The sequence below is a fragment of the Echiichthys vipera genome, assembly GCF_963691815.1.
Source record: "Echiichthys vipera genome assembly, chromosome: 21".
NCBI lineage: Eukaryota > Metazoa > Chordata > Actinopteri > Perciformes > Trachinidae > Echiichthys > Echiichthys vipera.
The window spans coordinates 4,745,179-4,770,172 of NC_139846.1; the positions used below are offsets into that span (position 1 = coordinate 4,745,179).

Here is a 24,994-nt window from a genome sequence, read left to right on the forward strand (position 1 = left end):
CTCAGCTGGCACTATAGGTTGAGATACTCCAGAGTGTGATTGTGCGCGGATGTGCGTGCCTTTGTGTGCATTTGTGTTGTTTTGTGTTGTCTGGAAGCTAAAAGAGAAGAGGGGGAGGGGAGGGGTGATGAAGAGTCTTAAAAGCCTAAAGCTTTGCTTCCTGTCTCCTGAAATCCACAGCTTCCACGAATCACCATTGCTGCTATTTTCAGCCCAATTACTTTTCTGTCAGTGCTCCACAATTTCCTAATTTCTACATGAGTCTTCGGTAGGCACAACTGAGCCACAGTTTAAGATGGTGGTCAGAGGAAAAATTATCATTTTGACAATTAGCATGTTAGAATTTGACTATTTGCTGGAAGATAAAAGTTATTAACAGTGGGATTACTTTTCATTCCTAAGAAACAATCAAATTTTCTGATTATATTGTTTGAATCACAGGGCTTTTCCACTGTTTTTGTCCTGGCAGATTAAGGAATGTCTTGCATAAATTGTAAAAAAACAAACAATGGACGTAGCTTCCGGGGCTGAAAATTGAAGCCACTGCAGAAGTGCCTTAAACCTATATTCTCTCTAATATCCAGCAGGGGACAACTCCACTGGCTCCACGAGTCTGATTGCGACCTGTCAGTCAGCATAGAGGCTTAGCGATGGCACTTAAACTTATTTTGGGGTGTGGTCAGTGTTCTGTGGTTGCATCTTGCTGACCAAGCTAGCTAACTAGCACTAGCCTTACCTGGTAACTTAAAGAAACTGCAAATATTAGGAGCGGCACCAGGAGCTCTCCACATACCAGCCAGCAAAAGTCCACTGCAGGAATCACGTCAGCTTATTTTCCCTATTTACTGTTTAGCTTTGTGCAGCTGCATTGAAGCGTCATTTGCGTAGTATTCCTCCTCATAGTGGTCACCTTTGTCTCCAAAATACCAAAATGCAATTCCTAGCAAACAATTGAGCTTATTCTTTGGCATCAAAACAGGAAGGAAGTGGTGAAATAGTAAAGCCCGCCTCTTGCTTGAGTTTAATGGCTGCCTGGGCCAAGTATGATATTGTTGAATGGTGCAACACTGAACCAAAAAGTTCAGAATATTAGAATAAATTAGAATATTACTTTTATGCACAAAACCCACCAGAAAAAGGAAGGAAAATTAGACGTCATAGGACGACAATGAATCTTTGATCAGAAAAAAGTAAGCCTCCCATTCAGTCACATTGCATGTACTGTTTACAATTGTTCCTGAATATCTTGTAGAGGGCTCTTTATTGAAGAGGCATTTGAACCCTTTTAGCTGTTCTGACATTTCACTCGGACATTGGACAGCAGTTTGATCGTTGACACTTTCACAGATGGACATATTAGCCGTTTGAATGGGTCAAAGCTGCTGCCTTTTCAGTTTTCTCCAACCTTTCAGCCACCTTGCCACCAGCAGTTAATTTCCCTTAATCTACAGGCAGGTCAGAGCAGAGCAGGGCAGGGCAGGAAAGTTACTGGCTCAGGATATGGCTGATTGCTCACTGGGCCCTAATTTCCTTTTAACGGTGGTGGAGAGGAGTCAATTATGAACTTAAATAGCCAAACTTTAAAAAAGTTACCCCCACTTACGTTGATTGCATGAGCATTTCATTGTTTTAAGAAGAGTTTCCTGGGGTATTATAATTGCCTCTGTAATATGCAGAGGCTCTTATCCTGCTCATAAAAGCCAGTCACATTAATCAAGTTGTATTGGTGTTGGTGAGCTATACGAGATGATTGGGACAATAAGTGGTGCGTGTCTTTGAGCGATGCGAGACTCAGAACGTGTCATCTGAACCAAGATCCCTACCCATTAAATGTTACAACACTATACCTCCATTAAAAATCTGGATATTACTCATACCAGGGCCTTGGAGAAGGGAAGTGCCAAACTCTTCTGTGGAGTTCATATGTCAGTGTCAATCTCACATCTCCGGTAATTGTAGAGCAGGTCATATATCGAAAAAGGATAAGGGAGGAAAAAATAGCTTCCTCAAAAACATGGCAGGTTTAATTTGTTAGCTTGGATGAAAATTGGCCGGTGAAGAAAAACAAATGACGGTTACATGGGCCGATGGTACCAATTCGTCAGGGGAAGATTGAGGAGCCAGTCTGGAGATAGCTCACGTCTCCATAAATCATGTTGACAATTGACTTGAACTGCAAGAGGAGGAGGTCTCCCATAAAGCCTGAACAGGCACTGATATAGGACGTCTCTTTCCAGCAGCCCAGAAATAGGACGACAGCTTGATGCACTGAGGATGGCCTGTGATGGCTGAGTGAAACACTGTCTGCACACTCATTTAAAGTGCTAATCTGTGAATTGCCTTTTGACTTTGGCACCATCTTTGGTGGTGCGGTACCATTACTGCTGCGTTCCTGCTGTGGTTTGTATAACAATCACTTCTCAAGTGTTGTCTGGGGCACTGTAGCATCCCTTCACTTGAATTTACCGTTGATGAATATTTAGTTTCTGTAGATAGTGATCTTTTCTTCACCTTTTCATCTTTTGTTGCTGCTGCCAAAAGTATAACATACAGATTACTGTAAGTCAAATAACTAAAAACCATCAAATTCTGTTAAAATACATAGTGCCAACCTGTCCTCATCCGTCACTCGTCACATACTGCCGTTTTGTGAGGACCTTTGAGTAACCCTGCACATCAGACACACAAGGCTCAACTACAATCACTTTTTAAAACATGGGAACATGTGGTTAACATTTTAAAATCACACTAAACTATGTGGTTAGCTATAGGCCAAAAAAAATGGCTGGTAGGGTTAGGAAAAGATCATGGGTGGGGTTGTGTGTTTGTTAAAAGTGATGGACATACACAAATCGCGGTCTCCTGAGTGAAAGTCCGGTGTTTGTTTGACCCATCCACCGACACAACCTGCCTTCTAACCTGGAGTTTGGCCTTCTTAAACCTGGAGCACTTCCTCTGAGCGTATAATAATATCACCACGGAGGGTTTACAGTTGAAAGCCTGGTGCAATCCTGGTACGTTCAATGAACGGTGCTCATTTAGCGCGTTCATGCACAGCACTGCTGGTCCTTCTTGGATTTCACTTCCTCCTCAATGAGCGCCTGTAGCCACACATAGACACCAGTGTTTTGGTTTGACCACAGTTCTATTGCTTGCAAAGTAATTCAGGTCCACTCACCACGCACCGCTCATCCCTGCAAATGTCCACTGAGCCTTGCCAGTTGACTTAAAGCAAAAACTTGAATGTGTTCTTCTTCTGGCCATTAGGAGTTCCTTCCTCTTCCTCCCATCAGGTCAGATCTCTCTCATCTTATTACGTCTGAGTTATCTTTGTTTTCATGCATTAGAAGGGAGCGAGGCAAACTAGATACGTAAGACTGTCAGAATTATTTATAACACTGTAATACAAGTTACGGCCTGTTGATAATATCAGCATATGTGATGTGATGACTAAAAGCAGAACTTTGATATCCAGCATAACTCTATTACAGGAAACAGTAATGTGATAAGAGCTTCCAACAGAATAGAGTACAGATGTGAAAAAGCTGTTCTGCTTCTCACTGTGTTTCCTGTGTGTGTGTGTGTGTGTGTGTGTATGTTACAACTGGGACACCCAGTGGAGTGTATAAGCTTCTCCCTCTCCCTCACTGCCTCCTGGTCGGTTGCTCAGAGAGCTTCTGTTTTTATGCGGGTTTTTCTACCAGATGTTGATTCAACCATTGAACAGATGACAGACTTAGCCAGCAGCTGAGGAGACAAATCCACCATCCAACACTCAGCAGGCTTCCACAACGCTTTTTCTCTGCCTCCTTTGTTTACATACATCTGTCTCTTTCTTACTCACACCATATCAATGTTCTGGCTTTTTCTTTTTTTTTTCAGCTTGGCACACACTCTTGTGTTTGAATACTAATCCTCCACAACTGACTTCCTTAAAAGACAAAAAGGACAACACTGTAAAGTTGCAAATTATGATTTCAAAGCAGTAGTAAACAAAACAAAAAAAGAAAAGAAAAGAAAAGCAGTGCGTGTTGATAAAGTTGTACTATATGATGTAATTGTAGGAGCAGGGAATAAATAAATGGCGCTGTTTCCTCAAGAGTAGTAATTTATTTTAGCTGCTCTAATAAACATTCAGCCATAAAAACAAATCCATCCGGCAATGCCAAATGTGTAAAGCTGTCAGTGTTGAAATGACAGATTAGAGTCTTCACTAAACAAATAAAACATGACGGTTTGAACTGCCTTTTTTCCAGTTAGTGTTCTCTAATGATTGTGTACCTTCAAGTCCAATTACAAAACAAACAAAACGGAACATTATTATTATTCTTTTTTTTGCAGTTTGTGCAAAAACAGTGAGCGAACATACTTTGTAGAAGTGTAGTTCAGAATCTTAAGCATAAATTCCACACATGCAGTCATTTCTCACATCTGATCTTTGAAATACCTTGTCATCTACAGAAAAAGTCCACCGTAAAACACCTATACATCTCTGCTGAACATATTGTTTGGTAGTATATTTTTTTCATGGTGATGTGATCCATAAAATACCCAAACCACAGCGGCATCTGATAGCAGCATTTTCAGCCATCTGAAGCATCAAACAGAGAAAAATCCATTGAGAGACAGACCAATTTTTCAAACAACAGCGGGTTCAGTAGACCATGATGCTGTACAGCTACAGGACATGGCTGCACTACACGACTCCCCATTTTTTACCATCACTGTAGCTCACATGTAACCCGTAGCTGCATACAGCGTCCTGTCTGCCACTTTTCAAAAACATATTCTGGGAAATGTCAAAAAATGACAAATTGAAGCTGAAAAACACAAGCTGGGAGGAGAGGAAGGGAGTCTACCTGAAAAATAGATTTAACTGTAATATCATTGCACAGCACAGGTGCAGAGACAATAAAATACAACCAGAAGTGCAATTTAAAGCAGTAAATTTAATCATTTACGGAATAAAATATTAAATAGCAGTATGAACAGTATTAAAGCTCCAATATCATGCTCATTTTCAGGTTCATACTTGTATTTTGGGCTTCTACATAAAACATGTTTACATGCCTTAATTTTCAAATAAAACCTTATATTTACTCATACTGTCTGTCTGAATAAACCTGTAATCACCCCTGTTTGAAACACTCCATCTTAGCGACTTTCTCTTTAAATATCACTTTTTGCAATATATATATATACACACACAGTAGAACAAAAAAATTAGCTTTGGGACGAATATATAAGCTACACCACCCTTTTTTGGGCATTTATACTGTTTTTTTTTTCAATTAAGTCTGGTTGGTTATTTGTTTCTTTGTTCACCTCTTACTAAGTGAATTCAGGATTTATTTTAATTGGTGATTGTTGCATTGGTGAATAATGGAAAGACTAACTAAGACAGGTTTGATGAGTTTTAAATTGCTTCAGTCTAGTTTGAATTTAGCATGTTTCGATGAGTTAACACAGTAATTAATCTAATGTCAATTCAGAAGATGTACTATTGTATAGAGTATGTATACAAGGGAATATATCTTTTGTTGAGAGTTTGTGAGTCTATTCTGCTTATTTATTAATGCAGTGAATCTCCCAGCTGACCATGTCGGAAAATTTTAACCCTACAATGATATGGACATTGGTATAAATATCAATGCCTAGTAAATTCAATATGGGCTATGGTGTAATTGTAAGGAATATGATTGTGTATAGTGAATGTGTTGGCAGAGATCACATTTTAGCGTGTAAAACAAGTTAATTTCACTCTCACTCACTATGCTTATTCACCTTGAAAAAAAAAAGAAAACGCAGAGGAAACTGAGGCACATTCATTATGAATGCATTCCCATTCTTGTAGGCGTGTGTGCGCTGCGCAGCCTCTCCTTGTTCTTATTTTATGTCTGGCTCTTCAAATATTTAAATGCAGGATTTAAGAATTGAAGTGACTGCAAACATGGATCCCAGAGCCCTCTCAACGAGGCGAGGTAGGTTGTTGTACAAGACGGGCACTTACTCAAACATATGGCCACGAGAGCTCGACACTGGAGAGGGAAGCCAAACCACTGTCTCCCTCACTGACTTTTTTTGCATTACCTAGCAACAATTGGTAATTTTCAGTTTACAAGTGGAAAGGACCATCTTTTCCATAGCATGTGAAGGCTTTACCATTCTTATAGACATTTACTTTCTCAGTACAATAGCCTTATCAACTTATCTGACTGTAAAATGCATGTTCACCTCATTATTTGTGTGTGCTTCATCTCTAGTAAGTAGCGTGCACTGGGTCCTGTCATAACTACCTAATGGCACTGGACCAAAGCATCTCAACATTTAGTGAACTGCAAATTATCCAAGCTTGCTGGGAGATGGCAAGAGGTTTAACTTCACGTTTTCCAAGAGTTTTAACTTAATGGTTGCCACACGAGACACTTATGTCTCCTTGGGAGATATGCAAGGCCCTGAGAAAAGTAGAGAGAGGACCTGATTCTCCCATCTGACTGTAGATAGCCGATCCTGAAACCCTTTCTGTGGTTATTTCCTAACTTCTGTCCTCCTCTACATTTTCCATTCCGTCTCATCTACACTCCTGAAAAAAGAGTACACAGGTAATAATATTTCAAAGGGAAGTGCAGTGATACCAGGAGGAGGGATGGGAGTGAGGACGGTGTTGAAGTGTGTGTTTTCAGGGGGGTTATGACGGCTGTTGAGCGGGAAATCGTTTCTGAGTGAGATCAAACGACGGGGGGGTGTATGGTAGATGACCCGCCCCACCACTCCCACCCATCACTGCAATAAGGCATCAGTGATGTTGGCCCCATCAAACAGCGTGTGTGAACACGAGGGACTGTGGCTCACTGAGCAAGTAAATAGGTTCTGACTGGAGCTCTCTCTCTGGGACATGTCCTCACAATTAATTTCATCATATTTTGAAGTTTATTCTTCCTAAAAATCAAGTGGAAAATCTGGTGATTCCATGCACATTAACATCACAAACCCAACTCAGGAAGAACAGTTAATATTTGATGAAAATTAGGATATGCATTACTTTAAGCTTGATATTTATCTAACTTTTAACTAATCTAATGGGTATAAAAGCACTCTAATGGAACATAATTTCTCATTTATTTTCCAATAAACTAAAACCAGAATACTGTGAACGAGATGATTTTAAGTATCAAACGAGACTTTAATATTTAATCGTTCATCCATGCTTACTGCTCCTACCACAGATACAAATATCCAACTTTATATAACGAACTTGACCAAAACAGAACAAGAAGTCATTCTTATTGTCTTGAGGCTGCATCAGCTGATTTTGGGACTCTTGGAGGTTGTGCAACAAGCTGTGAACACAAGATTGACATCGATTGGAGCAACATTAGGAGTCATGTTTCTGGCCAATACTGATCTGTCTCTTTAGCAGATTAATGCTCCACTATGTTCAACAGTTTTTTGATAATGTTTAGGCCTTTTGGTAGTGTAATGCATCACCAGACTAATTCACAAATGTTTGTTAGTCTGGAACATCTCAGTTCATTTCAAATGTGCGTTATCAACGGTGCAGATCAAAAATGCCTCTTGATCATAGACCATGTTTAAAAAATGGATTTAACATACCGGTCGGGTCCGTTCTCTTAACTTGATCCAATCGTCCTCAACTATGCGAGTCGCCATCTTGTCAGACTTTGATTCCGCCTCATTTCCTCTTACCAAAAAAGGGCATGTATGTGACGTTGGGGGGAGGGAGATACGTCCATCTGGCTGACGTTTAGCTCTGACGAGAAGTGAGGGCCAGAGCCTAGCTGTCACTCAAGAGGCTACGCCCTTAATTATTTGTAAACTTTAACATCCAATAAAAATAAAACTAGCATGGTACAAAAAAATGCACCCCCCTCAGTGTTGTCATGGAGATATGAGCTAAACATATGGACTAGAATGTTATTTTGTCCCAGGCCTTTAACAGATTCAATGATGCTGTGAAAACGGCCTGTTTAACATGGGGGTCAATGAGAAACTGCTCTATTATGCAAACTACTCCTAGTGGATACTCAAAGAACTGCAGTTTTTTGCACTACTTTATTGGATCAACCAGGAAGTCACTGTGGTTGGGGCTTCGTTCTGGATGCATTTAGATAGACCTACATGTATCTGCCAGAGCAAATGAAACATGAGTACAGAGACTCATCCCCAGTTAAATTATGAGAGTTTCTCAGTTGGTACAGCAGCTGAAAACAAAGCTAAGAAAGCAGTGAATGTGAGCTTTAGAGAAGCTACACATAATAAGCTTTTCATATATTTTCATTTGATCAGTAATTCATTCTAAAAAGAAAGTTAATCAAGTTTGTGTGAACGAGGATCATTTGGATCGTGGTGCAGTAGAGATGAGTCCAAACTATTTCATTTCCAGTACTGTAAGGAAATAAGTGTATTATAAAGATGTATTATTTCACCTAAAAACACTAACAATCATTCAGTGTCTAAGCAAACAGCAGGAAAATAAAGAACCAGATGTGACACTTCTTCATGACTCTCACTCTATTGATTGGATGCTTCGTGATATGAAAGAAAAACGATGTGTGCGTATAAAGTTCAGATAAAAGCTTTCCAGCCAGTCACAGCGCTGTATCTTTCAGTGCAATATGTCTTCAAAACTTGAGTCGCATCTCCTCCAAGAGAAGAGGAAAAAATAGCTAAACTTCAATCAGATGACTGTCATGGCGTGACACTCTCACTTTCCTCACAGCTGCAGATGATGTGGGCGATAACTGCGTTACTGGGCCCTATGAAATGTGTAAGGTATGCAGGTATATGTGTGTTTCTGTGTATAAGCAGAGCCAACACTCGGCACCTGTTCTCGTGTTTCTCTTTCATCCCAGCATCTGTGGCAGGCTGCCAGGGGCCCGTATCATTTAATACACTACTACACCTGTTGGGATGAATTTGATACCTGGAGATAATGGGTTGGAGTTCAAGGGAGGAGAATGTGGACAGGAAACTTTTCAAGAGGTCATATTTCATAAGAAATCTGTGTTGATGCAAACACACCCACACCCACCCCTCCCCCTAACATGTATTCTCAGGTTGAGGACTAAGAAATGCATACACACACACACACACACACACACACACACACACACACACACACACACACACACATGTTCAAATATAGTACTGGTAACCGGATTTTATCAAGCCTGGAGATGAAAAGAAGAACCAATTTGCAGTTACAGCAGAAACTGAAAATATATATATTATATTATATATATATATATATATTATATTATATTTATCATTTATAGAAAATTCAGCCATGAGCCAAGGAAGAACTGATTGTTTTTTTTTGTGTGTGATGAGCGCCGCAAAGAGGGCATTTTTAAATAATTCTTAACGTTTTTACTCTACTACTACTTTACTACTGCTGAACCCATATGACAAAACAGATTAACAACAATTTAAATTTTTGGCACTTCTGCTACAAACTTAATTCATAGCTACTGTCAAATTCTGTTATGCATCAAACATCCAGTTGGTTTGATGCATAACAGAATTTGACAGTAGCTATGAATTAATTTCAAGATTTGCATAAGCAAATATAATAAAAATCAGATTAAGATGCATTTTTTTTTTCAATTTCTTAAGGTGTTTTTTTTGTTTTTAAAAAAAAAGTACTGATTAAGTAAATTAGATATTTAAACACGTATGCCAAATTATTTCTGCCGTAGTGATCATTTAACTCACAGGACTGATGCAAGAAAAAAGGGTGTAAGCTGCAAAAGGGCAAGACAAGTTTTTTGCCTACAGTATTTTTTTGAAAAATGTAATTGTTTGTTATCCTTGTATTTCTCTCTTGCACGTTGAACAAATGTAAACGACACGTCTTGAACTGTGAAGAATAGTCAATAGTACAAGTTGGGTGGGGTTTTCGGGGAAAGTTGATTGTTGAAATGACTCCCCCCAGTTATATTGTAAGGCAGAAGTAGTGAGAGGTACAAGAGATCAATGAACAGACCTTGTATTTTGATGTTGTCATATTTACTGATCTGTACTGACCAGCAGCTCTGCAGTGGAGTTGAAGAAAGAATCCAGCTATCATTATCACTGTTCCACCTTGGTTGCTCATTAATCAGAGATACATCTCACTGCTGCCATGCGTTGGTGTTTTCTTTCTAATTTGGGCTTCTTTAGGTCTACCGCATTTTTTGCATTGGGTCTAGTTATCCTTGGGTCTATTTTGGCTGGGGTCTGAGTGGCCCTTTGAGATTGATGGTGACTCTTAACATTTTCACTAATAACTGCTGAACCCATATGGCAAGAAAGATTAAGCACAAATCTTTTATCTTTATCTTAAACATTTACTCTACATTTAACTTATCTGATTTCATTTTCCGTGGATTTTATTTTACCTGTATTCATCTACCTCATATGTATTTGACTAAGAGTTTATTGTTTACTATACTGTATTTTTTTTATACCTACCTCATGTTTTTGTAAGCTGCAGGAAATTCAATTTCCTTGCAGGAGTCCTCCCAAAGAGATCAATAAAGATAAGTCTAAGTCTAAGTCTGATTCCATACGCTGGGTTTGGGTTTCATATCAGGTCCAAAATGTTGGACCCATATAGACTTTCAGTGAGGGCTTAACAGAGGAATGCTCTACTTTTTTGGTAATTCAGGGGTTTTCTTTGAACAACTCAAGTAATTAAAACACAGAACATACTTAGGAGAAGCATACATACACAAAATCCTTTACTCTTTTCTTTATTACGCCTTATGTGACTGTCATGGCTGGTACAAAAACCAGTGGACAGAGGGAGAAAAAGGAGCCTTATACGTGTGTGCTGCAGAGTACAGAACCCTAATGGATCTCTGGGTCAGATTTATAGCGGCTCATCCCATCTCTTGCTATAGGAGAGAGAAAGTTGACTGGAGCTCACAGACTCCAGAGACCATAATTCTTTCCCCACTGCTCTCCATTTTATCCAGCCAGAGTACATCAGTGAGTATTGGGCTCCTTCTTTTGGGCCAATAAAATGTAATCACTGTCTGCCAGGACCAAGGTCAGACTGTATTCCTTATGTAATGTGATGATTATTTTGGCCTTCGCTGAAGGTCGATTAGCAGTTTATCTTTCGCCAAAGCCTCAGGGATGGTTTGTAATAAATTAAATAGATGATGTTTGCTTTTGATATAATTACAGACCAGAGTTTGTGCTTATATTTTAGGTCTTTTTCTACAGTGGGATAACTGAACTCCTCAACTACTCTGTGTCCTATAATTAGCAGAAGTAAGACAGTTTGATATCATTCTGTTTACTTTCAGTCTCCAATCCCATCGCTGAGTGCACTTGGAAGACAGCCCCTCACCCAGGCTCTGAGGACCAACACAAGTGGCAACTTTTGGGCCTTTAGTGTATGGCCATCTTGTGATTGACTTGGCCATTGTCATTCCAAGGGCAGTGCTAAACACAATGGGCCTCATTGATCAATCTTGCGTGAAAACGGGCGCAGATCTGAGCGCAGAATTGGTCGTAGGAAAGGACCCACGTGTGATTTATGAAACATTCGTATCGGACCAATCTCAGCGTACGAATGAGCAGGCCTTGATAAATGCGGCGGCTGAATTCGATCGTCATTAACATGTTACACCCCTAAATATTCCTGTTTCGGAGGCCTCGTTCACTGAGGTCAAACATGCAGAGGAGAAACGCAGGTTAGAAAAGAAACTTTTCCGACACACAGATCGGCATCCTGACATCCGAGATGGAGCAAAATAAAGATGTGCTTTTTGGCAGTCTTAAGAGTGGAAAAAAAGGGCCCCATAAAAACGCTGTATGGAAAAGAATAACGGCAGCGCTCCAATGTGACCCGAGTGCGCCTGTGCGCACTGTTGGACAGGTGTAACCCAATTAAAAGCACACACCTTTGCCAGCGGGGTTATTAGGTATTCCGTAAGAGAATACCTTTGTCACCTAGAACCATAACAAGATGTTAATCATCTGATACCTTGTTTGATTTAATGCAATTTATCGAGGGTAGCCACTTACTGAGGAGTAGGCTCTGCAGGGCGCCTTGCTGCAGCCACGCGCCAACACATTCATTCATTCATACAATGTCGGGGTCGCGGGGGGCTGGAGCCGAGCTGTTTTGAAATATAAAAGAATCGTGTGTCCCCCCCCTGGTCACCTGGCCACCACGTTTAAAAGCGACAGCTTGGCATCACAAATCACCTGTACATTTATCAAGTGGTAGTTTTTGCGATTGATAAGTGCGTAATCATTCATTGGTGGTGCCTTCAGACGCACATGAGTACAATCAATCGCTCCAACCACAATTATTTTTTTTTTTTAATTCGTTTTAAGAATCCGTTTTGATCTGTTCTTAATATGTGACTGCTTAGCCAGATTTTGCTGTGCTGCACCGCAAATACACAGGCTCAAACGTGCGTACACGATCTCAGACCTGACGTGAGATTTGATCGTTGCTCCCGCTCACATCCAAATTGATAAATGCCGACGTTTGCCAGGAAATGGTCGTACGCACGTTTTTCTGCCGTACGTTCATTTGATAAATGAGGGCCAGTGTACATTCAACTGTGAACCTGTCCACTGAGAAACTAGACGCTCAGAGCAAGTGCTCCAGGGTTAGGACTGCCAAACAGACCGGGCTTTGTGACCTCACCCATAATCTTTTCCTAACCCTAAAGGCCCCTTCACATGACACGCGGTAAAAACGCTCCATTCAATTCCTATGGAGGAGGCGGTAACGCCCAAGGTAGCGGCATTTTCCTCTCTCAAATCAATTGAACTTTGACCTTGTTGCCCCTGACCTTTCAAGAGCTCAACCAATGAGATAGAAGCTTTGAGTGTGACATTTACATTTCCTAGACAACCAGAGAGTGACTTCAAGCCGGTAAGAAAGATAGAGGAAAAACGTATTGTTTGTCCGAGGTTCCTGAACTATTTAAAGTTACATTAAGGTTGTTTCACAATCTGGGAAGAAAATGTAGTGCTTGGCCTATTCACACCAGGTTTGTGAATAGGCAGTTTACAAGCTAACAGCTGTTATAATACTAACCTTGATTAAGCGGTTTACAGGGTCTATGCACCTAACCTCCAGTAAGCCACAGGCACGTGTTTTATACACAGTGATACTGAGGAGGTGGAAGTGACACCAAAGGATCCTTACAAAACAGCAGTATGTGATGAGTTTGGATCAGCACGGGGTGCTCGGATTGTCCGTCAGATCCACAACACGCTCCAAAAACCACAATGGTGACGTGAAACTTGATTCTTCAAAATGGTAGTCAACAAACCAAAGGGTGACGTCATTGTGGCTATGTCCACTTCATTAATACGGTCTATGGGTCAACAGTGGCTGCGTGGTGACTTTACGGTCGTGGTCAGAGTCTGAACTGCAGGTCATATGATTCAGGTGTGGCCTTTTTCTATTCTTTACGTGCACCATCATTACCGTACAAAAGAGCAGATCTAAAACCTCAGATTATAAAGATGTTTTTCAGTCCATCAAAAACACTCTGAAATTGCTTTTATAAAATAAAAATAAATCACAATTTGAGCCATTAGGGCAAATGGAAATGTGTAGAGAAGTAAGTAATTGAATGCACTTAGTGAGCAACTTTCTTTTTGAGAGAATGGATCGTCATCTTGATATCCAGGTCCCTTTCTACCTCCATAATGTCTGCCTGCTGCAGTTTTTGTGCATTTTAGACCTCCTTCTTACAGCAGAAGTTTTTACTAAAGCACAGATTAAACTAATGAAATTAATGATGGCTCAGTTCCATTAAGTGTCCCAGTGAGCTATTTTTTAGCATGCCCAATAACAGCACCTCCCCACCTTATTAAATACATCTGTGCCTTTACTGTAACATCAAAAAGTCCACTGTGAAAAATAAATGAAAGTAGACGTCTTGTGCTCATCTTGACCAGCTGGAACCCGCTAATGATGATGTAATGTGTATATCACACATACTGTCGTCAGGCAGAAAACAGCATGCCCATAGGCACAAACACTGTTCACATGAGTGCACATGCATTTGGCGCACACACTCAACCTTTTGTGATGCAAATTTTAAACTTTAGATAATAATTTTCTTTGTTCATTCTGTGGGGATTTTTTTTATTATTATTATTTTATTATTATTATTTTAATGTGAGCAATACATTTAAGACAAATTCAAATTCATTTTACTTTCATATCCTTGTATTTATCTGAAGAACACTCAACTCTGTTGCACATTTAAAAAAGAAGATAATGAATAGTAAATAGTAAATCTGGAAGAATCTCACTTAGTTTGGCAAGAAAGTCTAAAAATATAAAGGAAGACCCTCCGTAATGCCAGAGCAGCCTATTACTCATCTTTAATAGAGGAGAATAAGAAAAATCCTTGATTTCTTTTCAGTACTGTATTCTTTAATGATAACATTTTAACCACAGTCTTTTAAAGCAGCTGTAATTAAACCTCTTCTTAAAAAGCCCAGTCTTGATCCTGAGGTACTAGCCAACTATAGACCTATATCAAACCTTCCTTTCCTCTCTAAGATCCTTGAGAAATAAGTTGCCAATCATCTGTGTGACCTTTAACATAATAATGAGTTATTTGAGGACTTCCAGTCAGGATTAAGAATGAATCATAGCACTGAGACAGCACTGGTAAAAATTACTAATATTTATCGATCAAACCAGAAAAAACGATGAGTTGATCAGGATATGTCCTTCGATTCTCACATAAAACTAACTACTAGGTCTGCATATTTTCACCTGTGTAATATTGCGAAAATTAGGAACATTGGCCCTCATTTATCAAACGAACGTACGGCAGAAAAACGTGCGTACGACCATTTCCTGGCAATCGTCGGCATTTATCAATTTGGACGTGAGCAGGAGCTACGATCAAATCTCACGTCTGGTCTGAGATCGTGTACGCACATTTCAGCCTGTGTATTTGTGGTGCAGCACAGCAAAATCTGGCTGAAAATAATTAACAAACCTCAGCTGTCATTAAGCATAAGCAGTCTCATATTAAGAACGGATCAAAACGTATTCTTAAAACAAATAAAACAAATAAAAATTGTGGTTGGAGCGATTGATTGTACTCATGTGCGTCTGAAGGCACCATCCATGAATGTTTACGCATTCATCAATCGCAAAAACTACCGCCCGATAAATGTACAGGTGATGTGTGATGCCAAGCTATCGCTTTTAAACGTGGTGGCCAGGTGACGAGGGGGGGGGTATTTTTAAATATACAATTCTTTTAAATATCACAACAGCTCGGCCGCAGCAAGACGCACTGCAGAGCCAAAGTCATCTCCTCGGTTCGTGGCTACCCTCGATAAATTGCATTAAATCAAACAAGGTATCAGATGATAAACATCTTGGTTTTATTCTTCTAGATGACAAAGGTATCCTCTTACGGAATACCTAATAACCCACCAGTAGCGCCGGTGTTGTGCCGTATTCAGCACCCCTGCCGTGAAATGAACCCCCTCGCATTATAGGTGATATTCTGGATTAGAAGGCTGTTGTTTCCACCTATAGGAGTAGTTTATATACAGGTAACCCACAACGGTCAGAACATTGGTTACTTACAGTCTTTAAACTATTTTAAAGAGTTTAAATCACAAACTTGGAAAATAGCGAACATAAAACAACACCTTTTTGTATTTTCTGTGGAAATAAACTGCAGCCATAATTATAAAATGAATTAAATGGATCTTTTGAATATCACCTATAATGCGAGGGGGTGCATTTCACGGCAGGGGTGCTGAATACGGCACACCTTTCCAACAGTGCGCACTCGGGTCTCAGTGGAGCGCTGCTTCGGGTTGACTCCCTCTGTTATTTTTTTCCATACAGCGTTTTTATGGGCCCCTTTTATTCAACTCTTAAGACTGCCAAAAAGCACATCTTTATTTTGATCCATCTCGGATGTCAGGATGTCGATCTGTGTGTCGGAAAAGTTTCTTTTCTAACCTGCGTTCCTTCTCTCCATGTTTGATCTCAGTGGACGAGGCCTCCGAACAAGGAATATTTAGGGGCGTAACATGTTAATGAAGATCAAATTCAGCCATACATATTGTAGCCATACAAAATCACAGCTGTTATTACCACTACTCATATCATGGATCACATTTACCACCAACATTATTATCATTGTCATATTCTATCACCTTTGCTGTACTTGTTTCTACTATTCTACTATATTAACTGCCATAACATATAGGTCATATTTACATTACTATAGATATAATTACTTTAGTGGTTGCTTGCATCTCTGGAAGTCTCTCTATGTCTGTCTTTGTGTCTGTCTTTGTCTCTCTCTGTCCATCTGTCTGTCTTTTCTCTCTCCTTTTCTTCCTCTCCAACCGGTGCAGACAAATGTCCGTCCTCCACAGAGGAGGGGGAATTGTTGGTTCAATGTAAATCATAAATAAGTCAGAGAGTGTGGTCTTTACCTACTCTGTAAATAAAATTGAATTTAATTAAATTGTAGCTGAAGTAAAGATTTATTTGGGGGCAGGGGCGTTGACAGTAGGCCATTTGCAGATACTCCAGAAATTCTCCCTGTTTTTCACAACCTAATGTTGGCAGGTGTGACAGCTGACAGATGACCAGACTGGTGATGGATCCGCTAATGTACGCTATCCTCCAAAAATGGCGGTGCCACCCCGGAATGCTCTCCAGAACCAGTTCCATATTCTTCTTTGGATGATGATGTGTCAGACAGCTCTATAGATTTAAAACAAACCAGATGGCATCCAACTGTCTTTGACTTCTGTGATTAGGTTGTGGTTTATTGGTGATTTTGATTCGTCTTCTTGGTCGTTAAAATGAGCAGCATGGGAACATACACATCACTGCAATCATTGTTTTTGGACTTTGAGCTCTGGCAGCTCTCCTGTCCACAGTGAGAACAAGGCAGGAGACAGACAGCTCACCTCTCGGATCTGCTTTATTTAGAAATAGATTTTTTACATGTGGCCTTGAATGTTTGTAATTTCCTTCTCAAAACCTTGTCAGAGCAGGGGGGGGGGGGGGGGGGGGGCAGGGAGAATCGATTCAAATTAATTTGAGAGATTAGGTGTATTGTCTATAACTTTAAGCAACTTCCATTTTGAATGGATCCATTGCCTGAGAGTCTGTAAGTCCCGGTAAAGAAAAAGAAAGCAGTGAAAACATGATTGCTTTCTTCAACCCAAGAGGGGGAAGGAATAATTCACTGTGTGAGTTTGAGGGAGTTGCAGGAGCGGCTTAATGAAATGAAAACCTGCATCTTCTGGTGCGTGATCAGGCTCGGGTATTGTGGGATTTGCACCGGCTAACACACAAACAGTGGCCCATGCTTACACACATTATTGTTCTGTATATACACTGAGGGTAAAGCAGAGGTGTTACTTGTTTTTTAAAAGTCAGAATGCCACGGAATTAACTTATTATTTGCTGTAGGTGTTCTTTAAGGTGGAAGTGTTGGTGCTGACAGGTTAAATTACAGTTACAGTATTTTTAGCTGCTTCAGTCTTGAACATGTGCCTGTTCTTTAACTTGTAGTACTAGAAACTGGGGGAAGACTTAGACGTCTCTTTATTGATCCCTTTGGGATGACTCCCGCAAGGAAATTGAATTTCCAGCAGCTTACAAAAACACAAGGGAGGTATAAAAAAAAAATACAGTATAGGATAACCAATAAACTCGTAGCTAAATAAATACAGAAAGTATAAAAAAACAATAAACAGTAAACAATAAACTATTAGTCAAATATATATGAGGAAAGTCTTGGTTGTTTGTGCAGATATCTTTTGCTGAAAATGTTAATGTTTCTAATCTGTACTGCACACAAAATATGCCCTGGTTATGCTTCTTTAACCATTTAGGTTGTTTTCACACCTATAGTTCATTTGCTTTGGTCTGAATCAGTTGATGAGATTGTAAATCTGGAGCTTTTTGCCATCAGTTTGATTTCTCTGCAAATTGGTCAGATGTGTGGGCAGGAACAAGAAAGTTACTTCAGGAAAAAGGTTCTTTGTTCTGGACTGGTGCATATTTGTATGAGAGAAACATTGCTATGCCATTCTCCGGCTAGCTGCTACTCCTGCTACGCACGCTGCTACAGCTTCCCTGTTCTGCTCTGTTTTGGTCAAATTTTCAGGTTCGGATCAAGATCGGATCACATTCTCATCATGTTGTCATCACGTTGTCATCACAAATAAATCACTCCAGAGAATGTTTGGGACCTGACAGAGACCACCGGTCAGCAGGTGTCCAAACCCCTTTAGGAAAAGTAAGTTGGACTAGCTGGGTTAGGGTTTGGGATTGTTTGGTACATATTGGATTGGTGGTTTGCTAAACTTATAGAAATTTGATATAAATAAATAAAATGAGCTTTTCACCACTTCAGAATATTCAGCCCATTCTGTTTGGTATCCAATAATGCCATTATGTCAAACCTCTTGGGAGGTGAAACTTTAAACTTTGATTCAGACCCCTGCAAGTTTAGAAGACACCAAAAATGGGATATGTTCACCAGCCTGTGGCGCTATAATCAAGTTCAACACATTTTTGCCCGTAACTCCCACATCCTACCTCGCATTATTCAACATTTTTACATTCAGGCATTCCCTGAAGGATGGCGATATACGCAAACGCTACCTTTTTCAAACTTCTCCTAGGCAGAGTGTCAGATCAAGATAAAACTTGGTACATGTAATGTTTGGATGGTCCTGACCAAAAGTTATCAAAAGAATTGTGATACTCTTCTAAATGCCGAAGTTATAAAGGAACAACTTCCTGTAGATTACAGTCAAAAAGCGAAGTGCTGCTTATCTTCCTCAAATTGTGTCGGATCGACACAAAACTTGGTTATCTAGTTTCTTATGTCTTACTGAGGCCTTCTACAAAATTGCACACCAACCAACCACTAGGTTGCGCTGTTATGCAGAATTTATCATATCAGCAATTATAAATCAGATTAACAAGAGACGTAGAACAATAGTTTCTGCATCACAAAACTTTGCAGGAGTTATCCTTTAATCATCGTGAGGAAAAGTTATCAAAAGAACTTTAATTGTCCAAAACATGTGTATTTTATGAAAAAACAACTTCCTATATGTTGTACTCAGGAAATATTGTATATCTTCGCAATAATTAGTCCGAATAACATCAAACTCGGATTAATACTTCTCCATAGAAACTTCAGGCTCTGTGAAAAAATTGAGGTCAATTGGAAATTAGTTTGCGCTGGTAACAAAATTGAAAAATACACAAAAGTGCAAAAAATATTCAAAACCTAATTTTGTAAACTCGTCCTAGGCCAAGAGTCTCATCAGCATGAAATTTTGCACACATAATCTTTCTAACGCTACTATCAAAAGAATTTTCATAATCCAAACAACATGAAAGTTATAGAGGATAGACTTGGTACACTGTAGATAAATCAGGAAGTGCTGCATTTCTTTGAAGTAGTTTCTCTGATTATCACACAAATTGGAAAAGTTATTTCCCGTGCCCCACTGAGGGTCTGTGCAAAATCTGACATCAATTGGCCACAAGCTGGGGCTGTTATGCAAAATTGAATAATGCACGCATTATGTGAACAAACACAATATCTACTAATAAAAATACCTACACTTTGTTTTTCAAACTATTATCTGTGCTGCGTTAAAGCTGTGTCTTGCGTCATGTCCATGGACTCGCAGGTCCAAATTGCATCGCCTCAGTGGGTCGCCAAGTCGGAGTTGCACGGGGGGCTTGGACCCCGTTGATACCTGCTTGCAGGTCTAGTTTTGTTTGAATTCACAACATTAACCACTTCTTTCTCGTGTTTAACATATTGACTGACAGGTTGTCCTGAAAGGTTGGGCTATCCCAATAGATTTTCACATGTAATATCCATTACTTAACAAGAATGTTGTATAAGAAAACCAAAATATTTGGCTTTCATTGGTTTAGTTATACTGTTTAGTCCAGAAAATGATCAACGACTTCCATTTATTTCAGTTTAAAGCACTAATGCAGTATATCTATATTTCTACTGCACATCTGCATGCTTCCCATTGTGTACAAACTGGTTAACAAAATGGTGGGTAAGATTTTGCAGCGTGACACGAGCATGACACTCAGCAAATTGAGCAAAAGTATGCATTGTAGTCTTTTTCTGGTGTTGAAGTGGCAACAAGAGCCCCAGGGTCAGTCAATCCATCAACAGCTCAGGCAGATGAATTTCAGCTCCAACAAAAGGATTCGCTCTGCTAAAAAACACTGAGGGTCTTTTCCGTGCACAGAAAACATACATCTTATTTTTGACATTTGTCCATTTCCTGTCAACTGTGTCTCTAACCTGAGGCTACCCTTCTTCGACCACCATGATGATTATCTACGATACCACTCCCCCGGTGTTGCGTATCACTGGGAAAATGTGCCGCATGATGATCAAATGAGCCAAAAAAAAAAGTGTTTCAAAGGAACAAAGGCTAATTAGAGGTAATAGGACACTGCATGTAGCTCAAGCGTGACATGGCAGGTGTACAAGCGCTAACACTCTCCCTCCACCACTGACGCCTGCCAGGCCTGGCTGATTGACATGACGTCGTTTCCCAGACCACAACAATGCCGACAGGGTCCTCGTTATTCCACACGCTCTCAAAGGCGCCTTCTGGAAGCCCATAAAGCTCCATCAGGCTCCTGGGCCCTGCAGTCATTCAATTAAGAATTTACTGGGCTATTGATTTCACCGCAAGCAAAGTGTCTCACATTGTGGAAACAATAAGAAGCCTTTTACCTAAAGGGGCGATGACTTTGAAAAAGGATGATATACCCAGTGAACACATACAAGATGCTAAAGAGCTCCATAAAACTGAGGGTGATAATTCACAGTGGATTTGTCACTACGAGCAACCTCTTTAATTTTTAACATGAAATGACTGAATACATTCTATGTGACATTAAAAACTGCAAAAGTCAACCTGATTTCACCCCCCTTTACTGGCCTCATATTCCACAGTAAAGTTGCTAAGTTTCCATCTATTAAGTCTCCAGTGACCCTCAGCTGCATAAAAGGCAGCCGCACCAAGGCTGTGAAACTTTGGGTTTTTGGGGACAGTCTAGCCAAAAGTAGCCTCTTTGTCATAGATGTCCTCCCTCAAGAATCATACCATATGTTTTATTATTCACTGAAGAGCTTCACAAAATACAACATGTTGATGCAACACGAGTGGAGCTGATTATAGGGCCAATTGAGACTATAATGAAAGCGAGAGGGGAGGAGCAAACGCCGGAGAGTGCGAGGTGAGAGGGAGGGAGAGAGACAGAGAGAGAAAGAGAGAGAGAGCGCGTAAAAGAGTAAGAGCGGCCAGGAGAGAGTACATGTAGATGCTTAATGAATTCAGTCACAGCTCCGCACAATGAAATCTTTATCCGCAGGGGGGAATGAGGCAGGGGACTTGGCAGAGCCCCGGTGTATCTCGGCAAAGGGTGAAAAATAGAAATCCCACTGTCCCCTGTTGGCTCTCCCTCATGTCAGCTGCCTTGGTTACTGAGTTGGCTGCCAGAGAGCCCCCACCACTCTATCCCTCCTCCTCCTCTTATTCCTCTTTTACTCTCTATCCATCTTTCTCGGTCCAACTCTCCTTCACACTGTTTTCTTTCTCAGCCTCTGCTTCATTCCCACTCTCTTCCCCCCTCTCTCTTTCTGATCTTTCTCTTCTCTCTCCGCTCATCTTTTCCCCCTCCTTCCATCATTCTGTCACACCATTTCTAGTAAATAAAACTGCAGCTCCTCAAAGTCAATCAATTATATCCACGATTGCAACACATACATACATAGATAATAGACATTCTGCAAGCACTCAAAGGCAGCATTTAAAGACTTACCTGGTAACAGGTTGCTGTCATAATTATTCATCTCATCTCATATTCATATCATAATTTTTTTTTTTTACATTCACCAGTTGAGGTGATGCAGTTTTATCAGATGCATATAAGCTCAGAAATATTAAACATATATCCTACCTTTTCAAGCTCTCAATGGTAGATCTTCAGTGAAACTTCTTCCTTGCAGCCAGTGTCATTTACTGCTGTTGTCTCACTTTTTTTTTAGACTTCTCTCTGTGACTCCGTGCTGGTTTCTAATGCTCAGTCTTTCCAAGTTGAGTCTGATCACCGAGGCTTTGCAGAGAAGTCCAGCTGACCCCGGATTAGAATAGAAAGACAGAGAGAAAGAGAGAGAGAGAGGGAAAAAAAAGACCAAATAGCTGGCACCTCCTGATCAACTGATCCTACTGCTCCTTCCAGTGCTCAGGGTGAGAGAAGTGTGAGACAAAGTAATCTTCAGGTGAAAAGAGAAGACTTCCTCCCTCCTTTTCCTTCTGCACTCTCTCTCTCTCTTTCTCTCTCTTCCTCCCCGCCTCTCCCTCTGTTGCCTCGCTCTACCTGCTCAAAGCGTTGTGGAAGAGCTCACACAGCAGCTGCCTCTCCAGCTCTCCCTCTTGTGTCTGAGCGCTGTGCTGTTGCTCCATCCTTGCCCCTCGTTTCTCTCCCTCCCTCCCTCCCTCCCTCCTCGGCTCATGTTTAGACACAGCAATAGTAGCTGAAAGGCACTGAATTAACCCTGCCGAACCCAAAATATACACTTCTTCTTCACTTTTCCACAGTTTTCTTTTGTTCTTCCTGTTGCTGCGACCCCTCTCTTCGTGTATGTGACCCTCCTGAATAGTACAATCAGTTCTTTTTAGAGAGAGTGGTAGTCTATTAACTTTTTTTCGGCCCTCACTCTCCACTGGATTTTTATCAACACACTGTCTGAAGCACAGATAAAAGATTATGGTCCAACATTCATGATGAATGAGCAATTAGGAATGCCAGCCAGTTGGATTAGAATGCTGCGCACACATTATAAGAAAATTGACTCATAAAATAATCATGAGCAAAACAAGAAGTGTGCATGATGAATAAGTAAATATTTATCACCCTCCTCCCTCGGTTAATTAATGATTAATTGCCCCTAAACAAGTGTAATTGGAGTTAATTGAAGATATTGAGCCATTGGGAAACAGATAAAAACCATCCAGCGACAGTAAAGTGGTTGTGTCCCCACAGTCTGAGGAGTGTTTCCGATTAGCTCAGCCAAGCCAGAGATGTTCGTATACATCACCCAAACAAGACTCAAGAATCAAGAAACACAGTTGGAGTCAACTTTATATTTAGCTGTCAATAGCTCAAAAACATAGGAGCTTTTATTGTCATATGTCCTGCTGCTCGGCTGTTATAACCTGCACCAAGGGAATGTTTCGGTTTCGGTTTGTATGCTTGTCAGCCGGATTATGGAGAAACTACAAGTCCAATTTTCATGTTTCAAGTGTAGCATGGACCAAAGAAGAACCCCTTCATTCAAATCACAGGGAGGATGCACACATTATTTTCCACTTTCATTAACATTGTGAGCTAGGACATGGACGAGGTCTGTGCTCTCCCTTTCAGATTTTATTTGTCTTCGTTTGTTTGCTAGATGGAGCGGTTCAGTACAAAAGCTACATTTAGGTCACATCAGTGCTGTCTGCCGGTCGACTTCCATCCACCATTTCATGAGTTCATCATATGAATTTTTGTGCAGGACATTTTGTAAGATATATTACGAACCTGGGGCCTGTTTCACAAAGCAGGTTTAGTGAAAACTCTGAGTCTGTTAACCCTGAAATGAGGGAAACTCTGAGTTTTCCGTTTCACAAAGGGAGGTAACTCAAACCAGAGACAGATGGGTAACTCTAGCCTGTTTCACAAAGAGAGGTAACTTAACCTCTCGGTCAGTTACCATGGTAACATGCTCTCTGAAACTAACCTGGTCGGGACCAGGTTTTTCTCAGAAAACCTTGAGTTTCTCTCTGTCTCCGCCCTCTTTCAGCCACACACGGTGTTTCATTTCCTCATTCATTCAGTCAGCGGGCGAGTTTTGGCGTAGTATAGTTCTGCTATAGTTCCGTCTGTTTTTTCAGAAAATCACTGCAAACATCAGACATTAGAAGTAATATGAGGTGGTGACTATTTCACTACCATGGCGTGTCCTTCTGATAACAATCCCGTGGATGAAGCTGCAGCATTACTGCGCAGAGAATTATATATTCGTCGGGAGATGATTATCAGACTATTGATTATAGATGTTCTTGCATTTCCAGGCAATTCTCTTTTTGAGCGGTACCGTTTCATATCACAGCAGATATTCTGTGTTGCGCTGCGTTTTTTTGCAAACGGGAGTTTTTGTATACAACGTATAAAAATCATTCAGTAGGCCTATATTAGAAGTTATATTAAGTGGTGAATATTTACACTACCATGGCATGTCCTTTTGATAACGATCCCGTGAATGAAGGTGACGCATTTCGCAAGAGAATTAAATATTCGTCCGGAGATGATTATCAGACCGCGCATAGACGTCCTTAATATGCTGCAGCCATAATTACAAAATGAATGAAATGGATCTTTTGAGCAAGTTGAATGTATTTGACTTAGCGTTTCCTTAATATAATCCCAGCTTTTCTTGCAATTCATAGGTTCAAAAGTGTGTGCTTTTAGTTGGGTTACCGGTATATAAAATACTCCTATATAGCCTTCTGATCCAGAATATCACCTATAATGCGAGGGGGCTGAATACGGCACAACACCGTTTCATGTCACAGTCCATCTCATCCCTCCTTACATTTCCAACATTAACAACCAGTCATGCTCTCATATCCCAGCAGATATTGTGTGTTGCGCTGCGTTTTTTTTGCAAAACGGAGTTTTTTATACAACATTGATATGTTGTATAAAAAACAGCCACTTACGGTAATATTTACTTTACAATGTAAAACATGCTCAAAATGAGGCGTCACCATGAGACTGTGCTGAGGTTTTACCTGTTTGAAAAATGTTTTTATGTTTCATCTTAAGGTGCGCTTCTCCCCCGCGGGGTTGCACTTAAATGAAATAAACTAATAGGCTCCCACTCATGCA

At 40.4% G+C, this 24,994-nt stretch overlaps 1 protein-coding gene across 1 annotated transcript in view; it reads right to left on the reverse strand.

The window, feature by feature from the left end:
• Nucleotides 1-22,125, reverse strand: part of LOC310963440 (cadherin-20-like) — a 94,039-nt gene extending 71,914 nt beyond the window's left edge. The window contains exon 1 of the mRNA XM_083936285.1: nucleotides 22,019-22,125. The gene's annotated coding sequence lies outside the window, so the exon portion shown is untranslated. The remainder of the gene's footprint in view (nucleotides 1-22,018) is intronic.
• Between the last annotated feature and the right edge of the window lie 2,869 nt (nucleotides 22,126-24,994).